This window comes from Phacochoerus africanus, chromosome 10, assembly GCF_016906955.1.
Source record: "Phacochoerus africanus isolate WHEZ1 chromosome 10, ROS_Pafr_v1, whole genome shotgun sequence".
Classification (NCBI taxonomy): Eukaryota; Metazoa; Chordata; class Mammalia; order Artiodactyla; family Suidae; genus Phacochoerus; species Phacochoerus africanus.
The window spans coordinates 66,119,322-66,144,789 of NC_062553.1; the positions used below are offsets into that span (position 1 = coordinate 66,119,322).

At 36.5% G+C, this 25,468-nt stretch overlaps 1 pseudogene; it reads right to left on the bottom strand.

The window, feature by feature from the left end:
• Window positions 1–906: 906 nt before the first annotated feature.
• LOC125138038 (UDP-glucuronosyltransferase 2B31-like) lies at window positions 907–23,836 on the bottom strand (annotated as a pseudogene).
• Between the last annotated feature and the right edge of the window lie 1,632 nt (window positions 23,837–25,468).

Below are 25,468 nucleotides of genomic sequence, written 5' to 3' on the forward strand. Positions count from 1 at the left end.
TATTGACTTAATTTCCATTTCCCAGAGTACCAGTGAGGTTTGTTACCTTTTATATGTCACTGGCCATTTCACTTCTGTGAATTTCCTGCTCACAACCTTCGTTTACTTTCATATTGGACTGTTTTTTTTGTTTGAGATTTGTAGTAATTCTCACTGTACAAAGACTTCCAATCCTTTTTCTGTTACAAGTATTGCAAGATAGATTTGAGGAAAGTTTTTTAAGCCTGAATGTGTGATTTAACAACTTTATCTACTACGGCCTCATATTTAGTTCAATTTTTTTTAAAAAATTTGTCAGCTATCTAGAGGGTTTATGTAGGTAATGAGTTAAACCGGATGAAAGCAAATGGCTTGCCCAGGCTTTGGATACGAAGTAATGCTGAGGCTGGATGCAGAGTAAACACCAAGAAGTGTTTAGAGATATCACAAATAAAATGAAAGGGTGACTCTTTTTACATAAATCCAATTATTGAACAATTTCTCTGGCAAGTTAAAACTATAAAATTCTGCACCAAAATGAAGTTAAAAATTCTAAATATCTACAAAAAATATGGATACTGTGAGTCTACTTGTTACTATTCTTGTATCTATGCACAATGTGTGAAACATAGTTAAATTCAATAATTTCTTTCCATGTAACTTTTGAATTAAAATAAAGAATTTCAATATACACCCATGTCGTTTTTTTAATTGATTTTTTTTCATCAGTTTTACTCTTGGCATGATATATGTCTAATTCTTAAACAGGCAGAAAGCCCCATGTAAACCAGTTTTGATCTGAGATGCTTAATTGTGAGAAGTCATTTTCTCACAGGAGGATGGGAACTTTATCATACCTCCTTCCTGGTGGAATAAACTGAAGAGTTCCATCTATTGGACCATACCTGCTTCTGTCCTCAGATACAGCTACTCCCTTTTTGCCTTCTTTCCTGTTTTAGAAAATTTCTGGCAGCAAAACAGACAACACTTTGTAAGGACAAATACAGCAGCTGCTACACAAGCCAACAGGAACCCAATCACATCCAGAGAGTGGTACTGGTACCAGGTGAGGTCGTGGGCTGCTGGCCGCAGATGCTTGGCTCCTTTGTGGCGCATGACAAACTCGATCCAGAAGACCGCCCGGTCCAGGGGCTTTATAGGCTGATCATGTTGAATGGCTGATAACCACATCACATTCTCTTTGTAGCTGAAGGAAAAGCAAAGGGACATAGATTTATAGATTGAACATAGATGATAAATATATGAAACTTTCATGCAGATGGTAAAAATGAATGTCATATATAGAGTGGAAGAAAAATATATTTTTCTTTTCTGAGGTAATTGTTGAGATCTTAGCTTATGGCCTAGAATTTGTTAAATGTACAGCATTTCAAGCCATAAAGAAAATAGGGAAAATGGGAGAGGATAAGAATTTGTAAGCTAAAAAATGGAATGATTTAAGTCCCAAACGGGGGTTAAAAAAAAAAGAAATTTATGATTTGTTTGTTCAAAGCTTGGATTATTTACTAATGAATTAATACCCATTTAACAAATTTTAAAATACTACCATAATCCCGAGATAGGAGGTAAATCCATGATGAAGTTCAGAGACATGTCCAGGTGGGGCTATTCAGGAGTTTATTTTGACCTTATATTAGTGAAGAAGTGGTTAAAAGTGTGTAAATCTTGGTTTGATTTGTGACTCTGACACTTACCTTGTTATCTGCCTCTTTATTCTTTCTGTTCTTCAATTTTTCATTGTTAAATGGAATGGATAGGAATACTATTTTATCTGACTGTTTTGTGGAATAATAATTGATTCTTAGAAGTATTCCTAGCATACAGTAGATTCTCAGGAAATGTTTGTTGTAGAGTGATTGTTTTTCTTATTAGTTACTTTAGAACATGAAGAACACTCAACATTTCACTTTCAAGCATTGCAGTTACCTTTGTTTCTACCTTTGAAATGATGATGGACTAACAGACAAGGAAGAAGGAGGGGAAAAAAATGGATCAAGAAGTCTAAAGCACAAAGTGCTGAAGCACAGCACCATGGCAATAACAATGCAGGAAAGTTCCCTCCCTGTTCTTAAAACACACAGGAAAAGCACTGGGTTTTGAGAGGCTGCCAGTAATCTTGAATTCTTTTTGTAAATGCAATAGAGTAAGACTACAGATGAAGAAGTTAACATGTTCATGATGTGTAGCATATCATGAACATTCAGTATATAGCAGCTAATAAATTATCTTCATTTTGACACCAGTTTTATGTTATTATTTAAAATGTATAAAGACACTAGAGAATTATCCATTTCTATAAAATGACCAAATGGAAGTTTTACTCGTTAGGAAAGAAGAAAATGTGTTTCTTTTTCTGCTCATTTTTGGACAACAGTTGTGCTACAATTAAAATTAAATAACACTGCTTTAAAACACAAATGTAGGGAGTTCCCACTGTGGCTCAGTGGTTAACGAATCTGACTAGGTTCAATCCCTGGCCTTGCTCAGTGGGTTAAGGATCCAGCATTGCTGTGAGCTGTGGGGTAGGTCGGAGGCTACAGCTCCGATTCGACCCCTAGCCTGGGAACCTCCATATGCCGTGGGAGCAGCCCTAGAAAAGACAAAAAAGACCCCAATAAATAAATAAATAAATAAATAAATAAATAAATAAATAAATGAAATAAAACACAAATGTACACTGTACTATAATTACCAACACATTCTCCCCAATTTTTTTTTTACCAAGTCATTACAGAAAAAAAGGGGGAAAATATATACATCATAATTGTGATAGTTACAATAATTGTGTTACTGAAATTAATGTACATATGGAAAAGATTTCAAAATGGTTTCAAAAAATTGGGCTCTCTGGAATTCCCATTGTGGCTCAGTAGGTTAAGAATCTGCCTTGTATCCATGAGGATTCAAGTTCAATCCCTGGCCTTGCTCAGTGGGTTAAGGATCTAGCATTGCCATGAGCTATGGTGTAGGTCACAGACCTGGCTGGGATCTGGCGTGGCTGTGACTGTGGCATAGGCCAGCAGCTATAGCTCCAATTCAACCCCTAACCTGGGAATTTCTATACGCTGTTGGTATAGCCCCAAAAAGACCAAAAAAAAAAAAAAAAGATCTTCCAAATAAGACAAAGGCAAGTACAACCAAAAGAGCTCAGAGTATATGTAGAATTAAAATCAGTATCTACATAGTTGTGATAGGCAAAATAGAAGGTTCTAGTTGTTTACCAGTTAAAAGTAATGGGATCAAAATATTAGCATAGACTCATAGGCACAGAAAAGTATTAACAGTGGAGTGGGGAGGAGAAATGTAGGGGTGGGAAAGTGGGAGGCATGAGCTACTGAGTATAATCTAGGCTCAAGGATGTATTGTACAACACTGGGAATATAGCTGATATTTTGTAATAACTGTAAATGGAAAGCAACATTTAAAAACTGTGAAAAAAATCAAAAAATTAAAAACTAGGAATAACCCAATATATCTCTTCCAAGTCAATTGCCTTTATTTTTGAGTTCTTCCAAATAAGAAATAATCACAATCAGGAGTTCCTGTCGTGGTGCAGCAGAAACAAATCCAACAAGGAACCATGAAGTTGCAGGTTCGATCCCTGGCCTTACTCAGTGGGTTAAGGATCTGGCGTTGCCATGAGCTGTGGTGTAGGTCGCAGACACAGCTTGGATCTGGCATTGCTGTGGCTGTGGTGTAGGCTGGCAGCTGCAGCACTGATTTGACCCCTAGGCTGGGAACGTCCATAGGCCATGGGTGCAGCCCTGAAAAGACAAAGGACAAAAAGAGAAAAGAAATAATCACAATTGAAAGACATAAGCATATATTTCCACTTATAAGTAGTTATAATACATAGTCGTAATTGGGTAAATTGGAAAATCCTAGCTGTTTATCATTTATCAGAGATGGGGTCAAAATATTAGCAATGCAACTTTGGGATGTTAAATGTAATGGGAATTTGTGGTTGATTAGGTCATTCAGATTTACTGAAAATAAACCATCTTAGAAGAGTTTAAAACATTTGAGGAGTTCACATGCTGGAAATCCACAACTGTGAAAATGTGTATTTATAGCATTCGTGGTTCCCTACTTTAACTTTGTTCTCAAAGCTTCCTCTTAATTGTTTTGTAACCATTTCAGTGATTCTTCTCATGCTAATGGTTAGCTCTCAAAATTTTTCCACCATCCTTAAATCTCTGATAAAACTTTCCCCAACATCACCCAAAACCCTTAATGTGACATTCAAAATGGGTTACCAATAACTGTTTTCAAAGCATTGAACAAACCTCACTCCTTATGTGTTTATGTCAAGACTCATTGCTGCCTCCTTGGTCTTCATATGAAAACTTATCTAGAAATAGGATCTAGTGGAAAAAATTTATACTCACAAAGGATTATTAATGACTTGTTTCAATGCATTGACCAAATCTGTTCTTGACATTGTTTCCATGTCCAGTCTGATAGCTGCTCCCTTGGCCATCATGTGAGCAATGTTATCAGGCTGATCAGCAAACAGAGGAATGCCCACCATAGGGACCCCATGGTAGATGGCCTCATAAATGCCATTGGTGCCACCATGAGTTATGAAAGCTTTGGTTTTTGGATGACCTAGGATTGAGTGAATTTCAAGAGAAGTATTAATTTTAAGTCTTAGAAATGAAATGAGCAATAAGCATTAAGAGGCACTAAAAAAGAATGTCTTTTAGATAACAGATGATTATATACATGAAACTGCATTTCAAGTGCTTTCAGAACTCAGAGCAAGAAGGAAAGAAGTGCTGTGTCACCTGAGTCCAAGATTGTCATGTGAACAGCTTGAAAGAACCTCCTGGGTAAAAGAAAGCACATGTGCACAGCAGGGGGGAGATCATGCCAGAAGTGCCTGCTCTTCAAGTAGGAAGTCATTGAATCTGATGGGAAGGGCGTCAAGGCAACAGGAAAAGCATAAAGGTAGTGGTGCTGGAACCAGAGGAAAGAAAAGCTACAGTGACGCTATCATGAAAAAAGCTATCATGAAACCATGTTATCACTTCCTAAAAATGATTACGGATGTTTTAATTCAGGAAATGGACAGTCACCGGTAATGAAGAAGGACCTGTTGTTTTGCAGTAGCATTTAAAATAACTCTAAAGAGGGAGAAAGATTGCTGTAAGGACAGAAATCAGAGACAGAAAAACAATCCACAAATTTATTGAAAATTTCACTTTGAGAAAAATTATAGTCAGAATAAAGATAGTTGGATTCTGGCCATAAGAAACATGACCTTCTCTAATAAAAGGAACACTTAGGTTTTCTTATTTCCCCTTCCTGGGTGGAAATAAAAGTAAATAAGCAACATTTTCTTTTGGAGTTTCTCAGGAGTAAATGCTTGATTGATTTGTTTCCTGTTGAAGTATTATCACTCCCCTCCACTGTTACTCATGTTTTCAGTGTTTATTCTTCTAAGTCTTACCAAGCAGGTCGTTCTGGGGGATCCAGTCATACAGCCGAGTATTGGGTCCTAAGGTATCTGGTTTCTTGCCATCGTATCTCCACAGAACCTGTTAGGGTAAAGAAAATAGCTTATTCCATGGTTTGAACTAAAAAGTTATAGCAAGAGAGTTCCAGAGAGATTGAGACATCTAATTAAAAGCCTTCCATGGGACAGGTAAAGGAACAAGGGCAAGAGATCTCAAGTAAGGCAAATTACTAACACACTGACAAAAATAAGAATACCCACATGTGATGTACTCATTTTTAGGTTCAATCAGGTATGGACTACAATCATCACATCTCACACAGGACGGATGACACGGTCAAATGAGATTTTTCAATGACAAATCCAAACATTTAAGAAACTGTTAGCTGGTCTTGTTTGTAGTGCAAAAAGACAGTGGCAACTTATGAATAAACTACATATTTATTTTGCTTTATTTTGTACTTAGCTTACAAATTTAATATTTCCTGATGTTTCATTTGACTCTTATAGAAGAGAATTTGCTTATATCCACTTGTTAATATACCTTAGTTCACTAGAGTTTTACATCTTTTGATATACAAAGAGAAAAATATATGCAATCAGCCACTTTGGAGAAATAAATATTTTGCTTAGTTATAATTTATTAGTGGTCTGTTAATTAATGCTGAGTAGGGAATGTGTCTCCTCACACTACAAATTGTTAAGCACTATTTCTGAGAAAAATGACACTTGGCAGGTTTTTTGGTCTTTTTAGGGCTGCAACATGACACATGGAAGTTTTCAGGCTAGGGGTCAAATTGGAGCTACGGCTGCCAGCCACAGCCACAGCAATGTAGGATCCAGGCTGCATCTGTGATTTATACCACAACTCACTGCAAACCAACAACCATAACCCACTGAGCGGGGCCAGGGATCCAACTCGAGTCCTCATGGATACTAGTCATGTTTGTTACCACAGAGACAGAATGGGAACTCCACAATTGGCAATTTTTGGCATGAATTGAGAGCATTACCATTGTGGTTAGACTTGGAAATTGTTTAAATTTAGAAAAGAAAAGGGTCTTGGTAATCTGTAAGTAAAAAGTAATGCTGTTGAAAAAGTTCCAAGCGTGTGATGCTAACATTTATTCAACTGACTCTGAGCACTTTAACAATGAAGCACAAAGCATTGAAAGCATTGACAAATGTGGTTTTTATTCCCAGTACCAAAAAGAGGAACAATTTTGGAGTGTCAAGGAAGTCTCAAAAACGGTATTATAATTTTCTAGTGTTTAACTTTTGTCATTGAATGTAAAACAGCTTTAGGTTCTCAGCAAGAAATTAGCATAGGAAATTGAGATGATTACAATATCAGATAGCAGTCTATAAAAGTAGTTCACAAATATCCAAAGACCCCAGGTATATTTTATACATTAGAAAATAAGTTGCTGCCACATTTTGTGGAGAAGGAGGCAGCTGAACCTCTTTTATGCTCCTCTTCTTCGTGCTGGACTTCTTATCATCCCTTCTCCTTCCTCAATGAGGAGGGATACTCTGACGGGTTAGAAGCAGAGTTATTAAGGGTCAGACTGTACAATGCACAGCGTTGACTTTAAGGGCAGGACCCCAGATTGACTTTTTTTCTTTTGTCTTCCTGCTTTGGACTTTGGCAAGACCCAGTCAGATAGAGGAGGCTGGGTATCTGGAGGCTGGGTATCTCTTTCTCTAAATCACTGGGTATCTAGGGGCAGGTCAGTGAGCCCTGGCCATCTTTTCTCTGACTAGCCCCTGAAAACCACACTGACTGGGTCTGTTCTAAAATTTAGGGAAGTAGAAGGGGCCAGGATTATCTGGCAAGTACAAACTACATGTCACAGTCCAGATTTTTATCAATATTGCTGAACTTTATTGTGCTATTAAACTTACTGTTAAAATTTAACTCCTGAAAACATCTCTATGTGTACCATGTCCTCCGGAGTCCTTCAAGGAAAAGGAGCAAATGACAAGGTAGAATCTGTTGATTTCTTTCCCTGTCCACAATCCCATTGTAATATCAAAATTCACAATATGTCTCGAATAATTTTTTTGATTACTATGTTAATCCAAAATAAGTGTCAATCAAAACACTCTCTGTACTATTTTAGCACCTGCCATATATATATATATATATATATATATATATATATGTGTGTGTGTGTGTGTGTATTTTAAACATATCTGAGGTAAGTTAGAGCTATCCTTAATACTTTATCTTTCTTGCAGAATATATCTGTAATCACACTTATTTTTTTTTTAATTTAACAGTCTTATTAAGTGCTTGTCCCTACTAAGTTACTTTATCCACCTTTTGTGGAATCTGGGCAAGGGCTGGTTCAATCATATTGGCTCTTTCTTCTGTCATGTTACTGATCATTGATCTCAAAGAAAACACCACAATACCATGTTCCCCAGAGCTCTAGACAAATTCTTCCATTTCCTGTGAAAGAAGAATTTTCTCCATCACAAAAGAGCAATAGCATAGCTAACATTATTGAAAGGTTTGCTACAAACACTTAAAGAGAGACAATCAGATCGAGGGCAGATTAATTACAGTCATGGCTGCTTTTAAAAAAAAATATGGGAGGGAGTTCCCATTGTGGCTCAGCGGAAATGAATCTGACTAGCATCCATGATGATGCAGGTATGATCCCTGGCCTGGCTCAGTGGGTTAAGGATCTGGCATTGCCTTGAGCAGTGGTTTAGGTCCCATATGTGGCTTGGATCTAGCATTATAGTGACTGTGGCGAAGGCCAGAAGCTGTAGCTCTAATTTGACCTCTAGCCTGGGAACTTCCATATGCCATGGGTGTGGTCCTATAAAAATTAAAATTAAATTAAATTAAATTAAAAATTGTGATAAAATATACGTAACATAAAATTTACCTTAACCTTAACTTAGTGTAGAGCTCAACATTATTTTTGTTGTTGTTGTTGTTGTTGTTATTATTTCTTGGGCCGCTCCTGCGGCATATGGAGGTTCCCAGGCTAGGGGTTGAATCAGAGCTGTAGCCACCGGCCTACGCCAGAGCCACAGCAACGCGGGATCCGAGCCGCGTCTGCAACCTACACCACAGCTCACGGCAACGCCGGATCGTTAACCCACTGAGGAAGGGCAGGGGCTGAACCCGCAACCTCATGGTTCCTAGTCGGGTTCGTTAACCACTGCGCCACGATGGGAACTCCCAACATTATTAATATGTTCACATTGTTCAACCAATCTACAGAAATTATTCTTCTTGAAAACCTGGAAGTCTTTGCCCATTGAAAACTCCATCCTCCTCTTTCCTCAGCCCCTGAAACCACCATTCTCTTCTATGTTTCTACAATTTGACCATTCTGGATCCCTCATACAATTTGAATTGTACAGTGTTTTTCTTTTTGAACTCGTTATTTCACTCAGCTTAAGGTTTATCCTTGTCAGAAAATGTGTTAGAATTTTTTAAAAGTGTGAATAATATTTCATTGTTCATATATATGACATTTTGTTTATTGCTTTATCTGTTGATGGACATTTGGGTTGCTTCAATCTCTTGGCTCTTATGAACAGTGATTTTATGTACATGCTGTGCAAACTGTTTTTTTTGTGCTTCTTTTGGTTATGTGGTCAGAAGAGGAATTTCTGGACCACATGTACAAACAGGTTTTATATTTATGAAGTGTGTATTATTCTTGCCACACACTGCATAGTTGTCTCCCAGCTCCCCATGTCTCTTGAATAGGCTGACTTCACATCTTTGACTTTGGTCAGTTTTTCTAGTAAATATTAAACACTAAATGCTTTTTTAGGAAATGTCATCTTGTTCTCTGTAATGGCTGTTTTTTTTAGTATACCACACATCCCTGAGGTCTTTGGGAAGGATATGGGTGATAAGAGTTCAGCTTCTTCTATTAGGTATATTTGTGCACAAGCATGTGTGAATAAGCAAGAAAGGACCTACAGCCAGTACACAGTAATGAAGAGGAGATACTACTCAACAATATTAGATTCTTAGGAGTCCCTATTGTGGCTCAGTGGAAATGAATCTGACTCATATCCATGAGGACACAGGTTCGATTGCTGGCCTTGCTCAGTGGTTTAAGGATCTGGCCTTGCCGTGAGCTGTGGTGTAGGTCACAGATGCAGCTTGTATCTGTCATTGCTGTGGCTGTGGCATAGGCCAGCAGCTACAGCTCCAATATGACCTCTGTCCTGGGAACCTCCATATGCCGTGGGTGCGGCCCTAAAAAGATAAAAAGCAAACAAACAAACAAACAAATCTATATTAGATCCTTCAGCATTTTATAAATTACTAACATAGATTCTTGAAAGAAAACCATACAACAGTATTTAACTTACTTTTAGTTCTTTATTATTATAGTTCTATTGAATCACTTGTTAATTCCAAGCCAAGTTTCTGGAGAATTATTTTAATTTAGTCATTAGTATTTTATTTCCCTGTTAGCACTAAGAATAACTTATGATTTGAATGACTTTATCATTCTCACAGCTCTGTAATCCTTACCTTAAACTTTGTCAGTGTGACTGGCTTGAGGGACCCTCATCATCACCTCACCATGCCCACAGTGGGAGAGGTATGCCAGGGCTTTCTGCAGCAGAGATCTGGTCACCTTTTGAGGAGTCACTTCAACCAAATTAAGTTCCTGGTGAAGATGTATTCTGAGTAATTTTGTCTCAAAGCCCTTAATCCTTTCCATATTAAGAAAAAAAGCATTTTGTTACTTGTTACACTAGAGAAATTCCATACTGCTCAGTGTACTCCATCAAAAAAATGTAGAGGAGCAAGATTTTCCCGGGTATCTGATCAAAATCATATACTCATCTCTTCACATTTATTTCTCCTATTTTAAATTCATTATTACTTTCTCTCTGGAAAATAATGACCCAACTTTCCATCATAAAATGTATCTTTTATAATCCTGATTATTGTCATAAAAGTTATTTTCAAAATTATTTTTTACAGAAAAAAGAAAAAGATGAAAAAAATCAAACTTTAACATTGCAGACTATTTATTTTATAGAGCATTCTCCAAAACTATAATATCAGTTTCAATATTAAGGTTACTGAACTTGGGACTTTTATGGTGCACCTAGGTAAAGCGTTTATTTCCAGTAACTTGTTATAGCATTTCAAGTTACTCATCTTCAACATTTTGTCCGGTTCACTGCTACACAAAGATTCATCTATGCTGTAAAATATGCATCCATTTGGCCCTTTATAATACATCCTCTCTTTTCAAAGTAATTGGTGATGTAGACTTGTTACTCTCATTCTATGACTTTTTATGAAAATAATATGAGCTCATGATGAGATGATATGAAAAGTTATAAAAAAAGAAATGATTTTTTTTGTGTCATATAATTATCATTTCTTTTTTTGTAATTGGAATAATGAAGATCTAGTTCCTCAGCAAGTATGATGTTTATAATATAATATTGTTGTCTGCATTCACCGTTCTATACCTTGGGACTCAAGGAGTTATTTATTACGAGATGCAAGTTTATACCCTTAAACAACATCTCTCCTATGTTCCCACGCTATAGTCCCTGGTAACTACCATATTTCTCTCTGCTATTACAGGCTTGATATTTTTAGATTCCATGTATATGTGATATCATACAGTATTTGTCTTTCTCAGTCTCTTAAAAAAGATAAAACTGACAACCTTTAGCCAGACTAACCAAGAAAAAAAAATCAAACAAAATTAGAAATGAAAGAGGGAGTTCCCATTGTGGCTCAGTGGTAATGAATCTGACTAGTATCCATAAGGATGAGGGTTCGATCCCTGGCCTTTCTCAGTGGGTTAAGGATCCAGAATTGCCATGAGCTGTGGTATAGGTCACAGACATGGCTCAGAGCTGGCCTTTCTGTGGCATAGGCCTGCAGCTCCAGCTCTGATTCTACCTCTTGCCTGGGAACTTCCATTTCCCAAAGGTGTGGCAATATAAAGAAAAGACATTACAATTGATACTATATAGATACTTAGGGTCATAAGATACTGCCATAAAGAATTATATTCTAATGAATTACATATCTGAATATTGCCCAGGCAGAACAATACAGCAGCACTACAGCAGCACCGTGGGAGCCTTGGTTGGCCTGGGATAGCTGGTCCTCTGCTGACCCTGCAGCCAACATATAACACCCTGTCACTCCCATGAGTTGGCACCCCCATTAGAGTGTGGAGAGCTCTTGTTCTGGGACATGGGGTGTGGCTGTAAATGCAGATGCTCCCTCCCCTCTTGCACCACACCTCACATTCTTGGGGAACATTGTGGGTCAGGGTTTCATAGGTAGCAGAGTAGCTCTCTCACTGCGATCTATTGAAAGTCAGCCCTCCACACAAGGGTTTGTAAAAGGGATAAAAAATAAATTAATTAAAAAAAGAGAGAAAAAGACTAAAACTAAAAACAAAACAAAAAAATGAACAAATTACATATCTGAGAAGAATGGATAACTTCCTATAAACACACAACCTACTAGCACTATTCAGGAAGAAATAGACAATGAGTCATAAAGAGTAAAGATACTGAATCAGTAATCAAGAATCCTCCAACACACAAAAGTCCAGGACCAGATAGCTTCACTGTTTAATTCTACAAAACATTTAAAAAATAATTGATGCCAATCATTCAAAATTATTTAAAAATAAAAGGGTGAGAGGGGAGGGAACATTAGCAGACTTATTCTGCAAGACCAGCGTTACCCTGATACAAAATAGATAAGGAAATTACAAGAAAAGACGACTATAGGCCAATATCCAGGAAGACCATAGAGGCAAAAATTCTCAACAAAATATCAGCAAGCCAAATTAAGAACACATTAAAAGGATTATATATGATGATCAAATGGGATTTATACCTGGGATGCAAGGAAGCTTCACCATACCCAAATCAATAATTGTAACACATCATATTAATACAATGATAGATAAAATAGTCTGATCTTAATAGATGTAGAAAATGCATCTGATAAGATATCCACAAGCTTTCATGATAAAAACCCTCGACATATTGGGTATAGAGGGAACATACCTCAACATAATAAAAATCCTATATGATAAACTCAAAAATAATGTTATACCCAACAGTGAAAATTTGAAAGCTTTTTCAGGGACAAAGCAAGGATGCTTACTCTCACACTAATTTCAATAAATAACTGGAAGGCCTAGGTAGAACAAGTAAGCAAGACAAAGAAAAGGCATCCAAATCAGATGGAAGGAATAAGCAAAACTATAATTTTTTTTGAAGATGACATAATTTTTTGTACTGAAAATATTAGAGTCAACCAAAATCCTGAAATATCAGCAAATTCAGTAAAGTCACATGATATAAAATCAACCTAGAGGAATCAATTTGATTTCTGCATACTAATAATGAAACAGCCAAAAAAAAATTCCACTTACAGTAGCATCTAAGACAAGAAAATAAGTAGAAGTAAATTCAACAAATTAAGTGAAAGAGTTGTACAGTGATAACTACAAGACTTTGTTAAAAGAAAATGGAAGAAAACACAAATAAATGGAAAGAGATCCTGTGTTCATGGATCAAGAGGTTAATAATATTGTTAAAATGTCCACACTACCCAAAGCCAAATGCATCCCAGTTTCAAATTATACTACAAACCTATGCTATTTAAAACAATATGATACTGGTCTAAAGATAGACCCATCAACTAATAGAACAGAATACAGGATCCAGAATTAAATGCCTGTGTGTATAAATGGCTACTGTTCTACAAGAGAGACAAGTACACCTAGTGGGTGAAAATAATCTCTTCTTTCACTTCTAAGAAAACTGGATAAATATGCAAAAAAGAAAAAATAAAGAAATGAGACCCATATTTTATATACTACTCACAAAAATTAACTCAAAGTGGATGAAAGACCAGTATCATAACATTCCTAAAAGAAAACATGCAGAAGAAACCCCTTGACACTGGTCTTGAAAATGATTTTTTTGGATATGACATTAAGGCCACAGCAAAAGGAAAAATGAATAAGGTGAAAATGCAACCTACAGAGTAGGAGAAAAATTTTGGAAAATATATTGAATGAGGGGTTAATGTCCAAAATATACATAGAGCTCATACACCATAACAACAAAAAACCTCTATTAAAGGATAGACAAATGAACAAAATAGACATTTTCCAAAGATGACTTCTAAATGACCAACAAGCATATAAAAAGATGCCCAGCATCACTTACCATCATGGAAATGCAAATCAAAACCACAATGAGTTATCCCCTCACACCTATTAGAAAGTCTACCACCAAGAAAAATGTTGGTGAGAAAGTGAAGATCTTGAAAGCTTGTGCACTCTCAGTGATATAGTACATTGCTTCAGCCCTTATCAAAAACAAAATTAAGGGTCCTAAAAAAATTAAAAATAGGTCAGTATGTGACCAGTGATTCTACTTCTGGGTGTATTCTCAAAGGAAATAAAAACAGGATATCAAAGAGATACATGTTCTCCCATGTTTATTGCAGTGTTATTCATATTAGTCAGGGGAAACAGCCTAAGTCCCCATCAACAGATAAATGCAATGAAGGTGTGAGATAAAAATTGTGTGAAAAGTGTTACAATAAAGAAAAATCAGAGAGAGAGAGAGAGAAGGAGGGAGAGGGAGTGGGATATGCACACACACGCAAACACACACACACACTCAGAATGGAATATTATTCATCCATGAGAAAGAAGGAAATCCTGCCATTTCCAACAACATGGATGAGCCTTAAGGATGTTATGCCAAAATTTGTGTTTTTATTCTAATCTTTATTCTACTCCTATAGTTAAAGATTCATTATGACTTCTATTGTGAAAAATGTAATTCCAGCTTATATTCTTTAATCCTACAAGAAAATTGTGATCTTACTACGTTTTTTTTTTCAAACTACCTCTCAAATTATTTCAGATTTAGTGTAATTAAGCATTCTTTGATAAAATGGTTCTGTAATGGTTTGATAGGCACATTTATATTGCTTAATTTTAGTTATTTTTATTATTTCTAGTGTAGACTTTTATGAATTACTGCCCAAAATACATGTTTGCCTATCTTGATCATTTTTCTCTGAATAGTTACATATTAGCATATTACAAAGTGAAAGCCTATAGGCATTTTTAAGATTTGTGACACATTTTGCCAAAAGTACCAATTTTTAAAAAAGTACAGAAAATTTCTGACTCTAATAATTAATGGAAAAGTTAGCAGTTTGAAGAAACAGTTTCTTTATATGATGAAGTCTTTATAATAATTCACCTGAAATCACATCTTACTTATGCAACTTAATAATAACAGAAAATATTACTCATTTCTATGATTATACCACTATTTGTATTTCTCCTTGTCCTTCTTCCTCCCTTCCTAACCTCCCCTCCTACTAACATTGTCATTTTTTGAAATGAGAAAGAGGAAACCTTTCAAAGATAGGTTAGAAAACACAGAACTCTCACTACCTTAGCTCAGTCTATGGACACTATGAAAGTAACCATATCTAACTCAAACAATTTGCAATCAAAATAAATGATGTTTTATCCTTGAAAAAATGTTTCATTTTTTCCACCAATAAGGAGTAAAGGAAAAGGATCTCTTAAGAGATTACAAAATAAAGATAGTTTGCTTCCTATTTCTTTCTTAAATCAATTTATAATGGTTCATTGCAATTTAAAAGAGACTAGATTCTAACTTTCCTACATAAGGAATAGCAACTTCTAAACTGAAGATAATTCTTTATAATTTGAAAATACATGCAGTTTTCAGATTCAAGGGTTAGAAATTAATTTGTATTTAGTATATGTGCATAATTTATGGTTTTTTTATAATTTTTTTCTCAAACAAAAAGGGGATCAAGTTATCCTTACATGTATACATTTTTCCCCCCACCCTTTGTTCTGTTGCAATATGAGTATCTAGACATAGTTCTCAATGCTACTCAGTAGGATTTCCTTGTAAATCTATTCTAAGTTGTGTCTGATAAGCCCAAGCTTCTGATCCCTCCCACTCCCCCTCTCTCCCATCAGGAAGCCACAAGTCTATTTTCCAAGTACATGATTTCCTTTTCTGAGGAGATGTTCATTTGTGCTGGATATTAGATTCCAGTTATAAGTGATATCATATGGTATTTGTCTTTCTGGCTCATGTCACTCAGTATGAGAGTCTCTAGTTCCATCCATGTTGCTGCAAATGGTATTATGTCATTCTTTTTATGGATGAGTAGTATTCCATTGTGTATATATACCACATCTTCTGAATCCAATCATCTGTCGATGGACATTTGGGTTGTTTCCATGTCCTGGCTATTGTGAATAGTGCTGCAATGAACATGCGGGTGCATGTGTCTCTTTTAAGTAGAGTTTTGTCTGGATATATGCCCAAGAGTGGGATTGTGGTGTCATATGGAAGTTCTAAGTATAGATTTCTTTCTTTCTTTTTTTTTTTTGTCTTTTTGCTATTTCTTTGGGTCACTTCCGCGGCATATGGAGGTTCCCAGCCTAGGGGTCGAATCAGAGCTGTAGCCCCAGGCCTACGCTAGAGCCATAGCAACGCAGGATCCAAGCCGCATCTGTGACCTACACCACAGCTCATGGCAATGCCGGATCGTTAACCCACTGAGCAAGGGCAGGGATCGAACCCGCAACCTCATGGTTCCTAGTCGGATTCATTAACCACTGTGCCACGACGGGAACTCCTCTATGTATAGATTTCTAAGGTATCTCCAAAGTGTTCTCCATAGTGGCTGTACCAGCTTACATTCCCACCAACTGTGCAGGAGGGTTCCCTTTTCTCCACAACCCTTCCAGCACTTGTTATTTGTGGACTTATTAAGGATGGCCATTCTGACTGGTGTGAGGTTGTATCTCATGGTAGTTTTGATTTGCATTTCTCTTATAATCAGCAATGTTGAGCATTTTTTCATGTGTCTGCTGGCCATCTGTATATCTTCCTTGGAGAACAGTCTATTCAGGTCTTTTGCCCATTTTTCCATTGGTTGATTGGTTTTTTGGCTGTTGGGTTGTATAAGTTGTTTATATATTCTAGAGATTAAGCCCTTGTCGGTTTTATCATTTGAAACTATTTTCTCCCATTCTGTAAGTTGTCTTTTTGTTTTCTTTCGGGTTTCCTTTGCTGTGCAAAAGATTCTCAGTTTGATGAGGTCCCATGGGTTTATTTTTGCTCTAATTTCTGTTGCTTTGGGAGACTGACCTGAGAAAATATTCATGAGGTTGATGTCAGAGAGTGTTTTGCCTATGTTCTCTTCTAGGAGTTTGATGGTGTCCTGTTGTATATTGAAGTCTTTCAGCCATTTTGAGTTTATTTTTGTGCATGGTGTGAGGGTGTGTTCTAGTTTCATTGCTTTGCATGCAGCTGTCCAGGTTTCCCAGCAATGCTTGCTGAATAGACTTTCTTTTTCCCATTTTATGTTCTTGCCTCCCTGGTCAAAGATTAATTGACCATAGGTGTCAGGGTTTATTTCTGGGTTCTCTATTCTGTTCCATTGGTCTGTCTGTCTGTTTTGATACCAGTACCACACTGTTTTGATGACTGTGGCTCTGTAGTATTTCTTGAAGCCTGGGAGAGTTATGCCTCCTGCTTTGTTTTTGCTTCTCAGGATTGCTTTGGCAATTCTGAGTCTTTTGTGGTTCCATATAAATTTTTGGATTGTTTGTTCTAGTTCTGTGCAAAATGTCATGCGTAATTGGATAGGTATTGCATTGAAATTGTAGATTGCTTTGGGTAGTATGGCCATTTTTACAATATTGATTTTCCCAATCCAGGAACATGGAATATCTTTCCATTTCTTTACATCTTCTTTGATTTCTTTGATTATAAGTTTTATGGTTCTTGGCATATATGTCCTTTACCTGCTTTGTCAGGTGTATTCCAAGGTATTTGATTTTGTGAGGTGCAATTTTAAAAGGTATCATATTTTTGTATTTCTTTTCTAATATTTCATTGCTGGTATACAGAAATGCGACTGACTTCTGAATGTTAATCTTATATCCTGCTACTTTGCTGAATTTATTAATCCATTCCAGTAGTTTTTGGGTTGAGTCCTTAGGGTTTTCTGTGTATAGTATCATGTCGTCTGCATACAGTGACAGTTTTATCTCTTCTCTTCCTATATGGATGCCTTTTCTTTCTTTTGTTTGTTTGTCTAATTGCTGTGGCTAGGATTTCCAACACTATGTTCAATAGCAGTGGTGAGAGTGGGCATCCCTGTCTTGTTCCAGGTTTGAGTGAGAAGGCTTTCGGTTTTTCCCCATCGAGTAGTATATTTGCTGTGAGTTTATCATAAATTGCTTTGATTATGTTCAGGAATGTTCCCTCTATACCAACTTTGGTGAGGGTCTTGATCATGCATGGATGTTGGACTTTGTCAAATGCTTTTTCTGCATCTATTGAGATGATCATATGATTTTTGACTTTTCTTTTGTTAATGTGGTCTATGCCAATAGACATGACAGGAAAGCAGGAGTTGCAATACTCATATCAGACAAAATTGACTTTAAAACAAAAGACATAAAAACAGACAAAGAAGGACACTATTTAATGATTAAGGGATCCATCCAAGGAGAGGATGTTACTATCGTCAACATATATGCCCCAAATACAGGAGCACCCAGATACATACAACAAATATTAACAGGCATAAAGGGAGAAATTGATGGGAATACAATCATGGTAGGAGGCTTTAATACCCCACTCACATCAATGGACAGATCCTCTAGACAGAAAACCAATAAAACAACAGAGATCCTAAAGGAAACAATACAAAATTAGACTTCATTGATATCTTCAGGTTACTACATCCAAAAATCAGAATACACATTCTTCTCAAATGTACATGGAACATTCTCAAAAATCAACCACATATTGGGGCACAAAGCTAACCTCAATAAATTTAGGAGCATAGAAATTATCTCAAGTATCTTCTCTGACCACAACACCATGAAATTAGAAATCAAGCACGGGAAAAGAAATGAGAAAAAACCTACTACACGGAGACTAAACAACATGCTACTAAAAAACCAATGGGTAATGAGGAAATCAAGAAGGAAATTAAAAAGTACCTCAATACAAATGATAATGAAGGCACAACCTCTCAAAAATCTATGGGATGCTGCAAAAGCAGTGCTCAGAGGGAAATTCATAGCAATACAGGCCTTTCTCAAAAAAGATGAAAGATCTCAAATTGACAACCTAACCCTCCACCTAAATGAATTAGAAAAAGAAGAATAAAAAAGACATAAAGTCAGCAGAAGGAAGGAAATTGCAAAGATCAAAGAAGAAATCAATCAAATAGAGACTCAAAAAACAATAGAGAAAATTAATAAACTAAGAGCTGGTTCTTTGAAAAGGTAAACAAAATTGACAAACCTCTGGCCAGACTCACTAAAAAGAGGAGAGAAAGAACTCAAATAACCAAAATTAGAAATGAAAAAGGAGAAATCACAATGGATACTGCAGAAATACAAAAAAAAAAAAAAGAGAATACTATGAACAACTATATGCCAACAAATCTGACAATCTAGACGAAATGTACAATTTTCTAGAATCTTACAGCCTGCCAAAATTGAATCAAGAAGAAACAGACCAACTGAACAGACCAATCACTAGAAATGATATTGAAGAGGTCATAAAAACACTCCCTACAAATAAAAGTCTAGGACCAGTTGGCTCCACAGGTGAATTTTATCAAACATATAAAGAGGAACTGGTGCCCATCCTCCTTAAACTCTTTCAAAAGGTTGAAGAAGAAGGGATACTCCCAAAGGCATTTGATGATGCCACCATCACCCTAATTCCAAAACCAGACAGAGATACCACCAAAAAAGAAAACTATCAGCCAATATCTTTGATGAATATAGATGCAAAAATTCTCAACAAAATCTTAGCCAACTGAATCCAACAACATATCAAGAAAAATCATACACCATGACCAGGTAGGGTTCATCCCAGGTTTACAAGGATGTTTCAACATACGCAAATCAATCAATGTCATACACCAATTTATGGTTCTTCTATATATACATTTTCTGAGGTCACTCTGTCAGGCAGCTACGATGTTGAGACCTACGTTTCTTAAGGGAGCTTTACTGAGGTTTTCTATAAGGTTAGTGTAGGCAGAAAACACCTGTTCTAACAAAGTTCTCTCTTTATGCTGTAAGAGATAAAACCTTGGGATTCCAAATGAGAAATAATTTCAATGCTGGTATGAAAGGAAGGACATGTATTTGGCTGCAAAAATTGTTAGAGCATACATTTATATTACTGAAGAAGGGTCTTCATTTTATCTAGAGCACTGGCAAAGTACCTAAAATCTAACAACAACAACAGCAAAACAATTGAACACTTCAACTCATTCATCCCATTGCCAAAACCTTAAAAAATTCCTAACATTCAAAAATTCAAGATCATATTTATTTTATTTAATTTAAATTTTATTAAATTTAACTTATTTTTATTAATTTAGTTTTTTTCTAATGAAAAAACTTAAAAAATTTACAGTTAAACCACTCCATAGGATATCTATTCTTTAGGACTCTACTTTCAACATATTAAGAAATAATCCTAATATGTTGGAAAAGCAGCTTGAATAAGTTAGGGAGTAGTTCCAGGTGGTTAGCATGTATTGAGTTATTTATAGTACATAGAATAACAAAATAACAGTAATGACACAAGTTAATATTTCCTATGGATCACTGAGTATGTGCCAGAGACATTTTGGATGTTTCATATGTACTAACAAATTTTCCCCAACAGCCATGTGAAGTTTGTACCATGATAGTGAGTTAGTGTGGCCACATTTCTGTGAACATTGTGGTCTGGTTTCCATCATTTAGCAGGACAGCCTGGCAAATGGTGTCCCTTTACACTCTTGGCTCTTTACAGTTCAACCAAGTGACTACATTCTGAATTTTTTTTTTATGAAAATGTAATGCCATCTCTCTTTCTTAACCCTTTAATTTTTTCCCATATGTCCCTAGTAAATGTTTCAAACTCCTTATAATCCTCTGTCTCCACCTCACCTCTCCTGCATCATCTGTCTCTCTACTCAGCCCCTTCTTGTTTAGATCAAACTTGCATTTCTTGGAAACTGTCATTACTACTCTACCCACTTTTCTTTTGTGTCTTCCTCCACTCTTGCCTTATCCTTTCCTATTATTCCTGCACTTCCTTCAGATCTCACCTTGATTATTAATGCCTCAGAGATATTTTCTATGATTCCTGCTGGATGTTTCCTCAGCATTGTGGTCTTTCCTTATTATAATAATTTTCACATTCTTTTTGTTTAATTACTCAATGAATTTTATTACATTTATAGTTGTACAACAATCATCACAACCAAACTTTATAGCATTTCCATCCCAGACCCCAGTGCATCCTCCACCCCCCAATATGTCTCATTTGGAAACCATAAGTTTTTCAAAATCTGTGAGTCAGTATCCATTCTGCAAAGAAGTTCTTTGTGTCCTTTTTTTAGATTCCACATGTAAGTGATAGCATATGATGTTGGTGTCTCACTGTCTGACTGAATTCACTTAGCATGATAATTTCTAGGTCTATCCATGTTGCTGCAAATGCCATTATTTCTTTCCTTTTCACGGCTGAGTAATATTCTATTGTTTATATGTACACATTTTCTTTATTCACTCCTCTGTCGATGGACATTTAGGTTGTTTCCACATCTTGCCTATTGCAAATAGTGGTGCCACGAACATCTTTTTGAGTCATGGTTTTCTCTGGTTAGATAGCCAGGAGTGGGATTGCTGGATCAAATGGTAGTTCCATTTTTAGTTTTCTGAGGAATCTCCTTTCTGTTTTCCACGTGGTTGCACCAATTTACAATCCCACCAACAGTGTAATAGGGTTCCCTTTTCTCCACACCCTTTCCAGAATTTATCGTTTGCAGACTTTTTGATGATGGCCATTCTGGCCAGTGTAAATGTGGTACCTTATAGCGGTTTTGATTTGCCTTTCTCTAATAATGAGTGAGGTTGAACATCTTTTCATGTGTTTTTTGACCATCTGTATGTCTTCTTTGGAGGATTGTCTGTTTAGAACTTTTGCCCATTTGGGGATGGGGTTGTTTGTTTTTTGGTATTGAGCTGCAGAAGGTGTTTATAAGTTTTGGAGATTAATCCCTTGTTGGTCACTTCATTTGTAAAGATTTTCTCCCATTCTGTGGGTTGCCTTTTCATTTTGTTTAGGGTTTCCTTTGCTGTACAGAAACTTTTAAGCTTAATAAGTCCCATTTGTTTATTTTTGTTTTTATTGTCATTACTCTAGGAGGTGGATCTGACAAGATCTTGCTGTGGTTTATGGTGGAGAGTGTTTGGCCTATGCTTTCCTCTAAGGGTTTTATACTATCTGGTCTTATATTTAGGTCTTTAACCCGTTTTGAGTTTACTTTTGTGTATGGTGTTAGGAAGTGTTCTAATTTCATTCTTTTGCATGCAGCTGTCCAGCTTTCCCAGCACCACTTATTGAATGGACTGTCTTTTCTCTATTGTATATTCTTCCTTTCTTTGTCATAGGTTAGTTGACTGTAGGTGCATAGAGTCACATTATTTTTATAATGCTTGTATTCTGTCTTTCCAGGTAGAGTATCAGGTGGTAGAAATGTAGCCAAACAATTCCTTTGCATGTTAGCACTTATTTCTGGAATTTTCTATTTCCTTTATAATTATTCTTATAATGAGTGTCTGAATCTTTATTATGTGTTGTTAATAAAGTCCATAATTTAACTGACATAGTCTCAAAGTCTCCTAAGTCTCCTATTTTATTCTACAATGATAATGAAATTCAGATACTTGTTATGATATAGAGATAAATATATGAGGTTCTAGTTGGAAGATTATTTTATACAGCTTCCCACATGTGACTCGCTGTGATCAAACATTCTAAATAAAGAAGGCAGAGTTATTTCTATTGAAAATGCAGAGTAAACAAAGCACAATGAACAGAAACAGGTTATCTTAGGTAGGGATTTGTCAGGTTTGTGGTGGAGACCTCCAACAAATTCAAAATTTGGTAGCAGTGGGCGAGGAAATTCAGAATCCCTGTAAGTTCGAATGAGCCATATGTCAGCTTTCCCCATTGCCTCAAATAATGTAGTGTGTCTCCCTGAAGGGAAAAGAAAAAGCAGCAAAAGTCAGATCAAATGAAGATTCTTCCATGTGAATATATTAGGCACTTTTTGAAGAGGAGCTTGGAATGATATTGCTACAGATTTTTTAAAGTGCCTGTTCTTTGATAAAACAAACATATATATATATATGTATATATATATATAATATAATGTAAAATAATATGGACACTGAGCTATACAAGTAGAAACAGTTTCTAAATGCTATTTAGATACTTGTGCTACAAATACATGTGAGTTCTCAATCTATGTCTTCATTTATTAAGACATTTCATGAGATTTCTAGTGACTTTTTTTAAGTTAAAAAAGTGAAGTTTCATAAGTTGGATATATAATTGCTTGGAAAGTCCTAAGGGCTTCAATTTGTGGTTTATGGGTTCATGGGGTGTTCTGTACTAGTCATACACCACATGGTTTGAACTTAATAATTTAATGTTTCCATAATATTTACAAGATTGATGGCTCATTTTATATTTTCACTTCATCATTTCACTTATAAATAAACAAATTCCTATGACCTAATATTTATACAAACTCACCTTCCATGGCACTAGGAAAGTTAGGACTTCATGCTACCAACTAAAAATATGACTTATCCAGGTACTTCACTGTAAAACTGATTCCACTTATTAAGTGTCTGGAACCAAAAGTCAAAATAAAGTACATATATCATGTTTTTTACCCTCTCCATGAATGTCATGTGATCATGTAATTCTGACATGTTAGGTATCTCAGCCAGCAGCTCACCACAGGATATAATGGCATTTGCAAAAACAACATCAAACCTTGATTTTTGTAGTTTTCTCATAAGCTTCTTGTTCGAAAAAATATCTTTACAGACCTGCATAAAAATATCAGAAAATTCTCCAAATAAAATTCTCACTGTTGAAAAATATTCCCCAAATGTATCTTTTGCCATATATGTCCATTTCTCCAGAAAACGCTTAAAGACATTCTCGAAATCCTCCTTAGTTAAAGATGCAGGAAGTCTCAAATTCAGTAGCAGATGGTTTGCTGGGATCAATAAAATCAGAAGCTAGAGATGTGAGAACAGTCACCTCATGACCCGTGGTGACAAGTTCCTCCAGAATTATCTTCATGTTAATCCAGTGACTATATTCCACTGGCCACACCAGCACCTTTCCACACCTGCCAGAGCTGAAGTAGCAAGTCAGCTGTAGCAGCAAAAGTGAGAGCCATTTCAGAGACATCTTGTTCATATGTAGTACTTTTTAAAAATTACTCTGTACTTTTGTTATTGCCCATGCTTATATCCAAGGAGAAATCAATTGATAAGTTACAATATAACTCCTAAACCTTAAGTAAATAAATTGGAATGCAACTGAGAGGTCAAAGTGGTTATACAGTTAGTTTAATATTGTTTCTTCCATGCTATCACCCATTTAAGTCAATAACCTTGCACAGGTAAGTCAACAATACCATGTAAGAGATAAGGTTAGTGTAAAAACAAGGAGAGGCTCTGTCTACAGTCTCCTTGACACAAAATTAGAGATAAGGTAATATCAGCAAGATGGAGGGTTAGGAAGTCCCAACACTACATCTCCCAAAAAACAGCAAAAATATTGGGGAGTTCCCATTATGCCTCAGCAGAAATGAATCTGACTACCATCCATGAGGATGCAGGTTTGACAGTGGGTTAAGGGTGTGGCATTGCCATGAGCTGTGGTATGTATTTCTCAGACTCTGCTCAGATCCTGAGTTGTTGCTGTGGCTGTGGCTTAGGCCAGTGGCTGTAGCTCTGATTTGACCCCTGGCCCAGGAACTTCCATATGCTGTGGGTGAGTCCCCCCATGCCCCCAAAAAAAGACAAAGAAAAAAAGCAAATAGCAAAAAACAATAAACAAACAAGTATAAACCAATGAAAGTTACTTTGGGAAAGCTCTGGACTAGAATGAAGATGCAGCAGAAAACTGGGAGTGTCAAAAACTGACAATTGTCACATAGAGATGCTTAGGAAAGATTTTACCTGCATTATCAAGTCCTGTAGTTCAGAGCAGCTTGGCATCGGAAGGGCGCCCCTCAAAGGAATTTTACCCCATGGGGAAAGGAGAGCAATGAGAACCTAGCAAGCCTCACCACCATAGACATTTGCAACCTCTGTTATTGAGGACTTCCACCATCTTCATCAACACAAATTCCAGTTGACAGAGCTGCCTTGATTCCCTCTTTATGTGTCTTTTTCGTATGCAGCTGTCACTGTGGTGATACATGACCTTGAGGCCCCTCACCTCTGTACCCTGATTGAGTTGCCATAGTTCTTTGCCATCTACGAGACTGGAGCTGCTTCTCCACTCTCTGCCCCCAGGTTCTAAGTCAGTGCTTTACCTACCATAATTGAGCTGCCACTGCTTTGAACCTCATCCCTTATTCCTAGCTGTGGCTTTGACTGGCCGTTACCAAGGCTGAGCTGCTGCTGCCCTGCATCCTATCCCTGGATCCTGTCACAGGTTTACCCTATCATTGCTACTCCCAAAGTGTTGCTGTTCTGCCTCATCCTGGGTCTAATATCAGGGCTTCTACTCACCACTACTGGGGCCACAGTGCAGCTGCTCTGCACACTACCCCCTGTTCCTGACATGGGGCTTTAACAGACCATTGCTAATAACATGCTGCTGCTGCTCTGTGACAATAACTAAATGTGATAATAATTAAAAAAAACTTCAATTTCCCACTTTCAACAACAGATTAATTATCCAGGCAGAAAATCAATAAGAAAATAATGGACCTGAACTACACTTTAGAACAAGTGAGCCAAAGATATGTATACAAAACATTTCATTCAACAGACACAGAGTATACATTCTTCTCAGGAACACATAGAA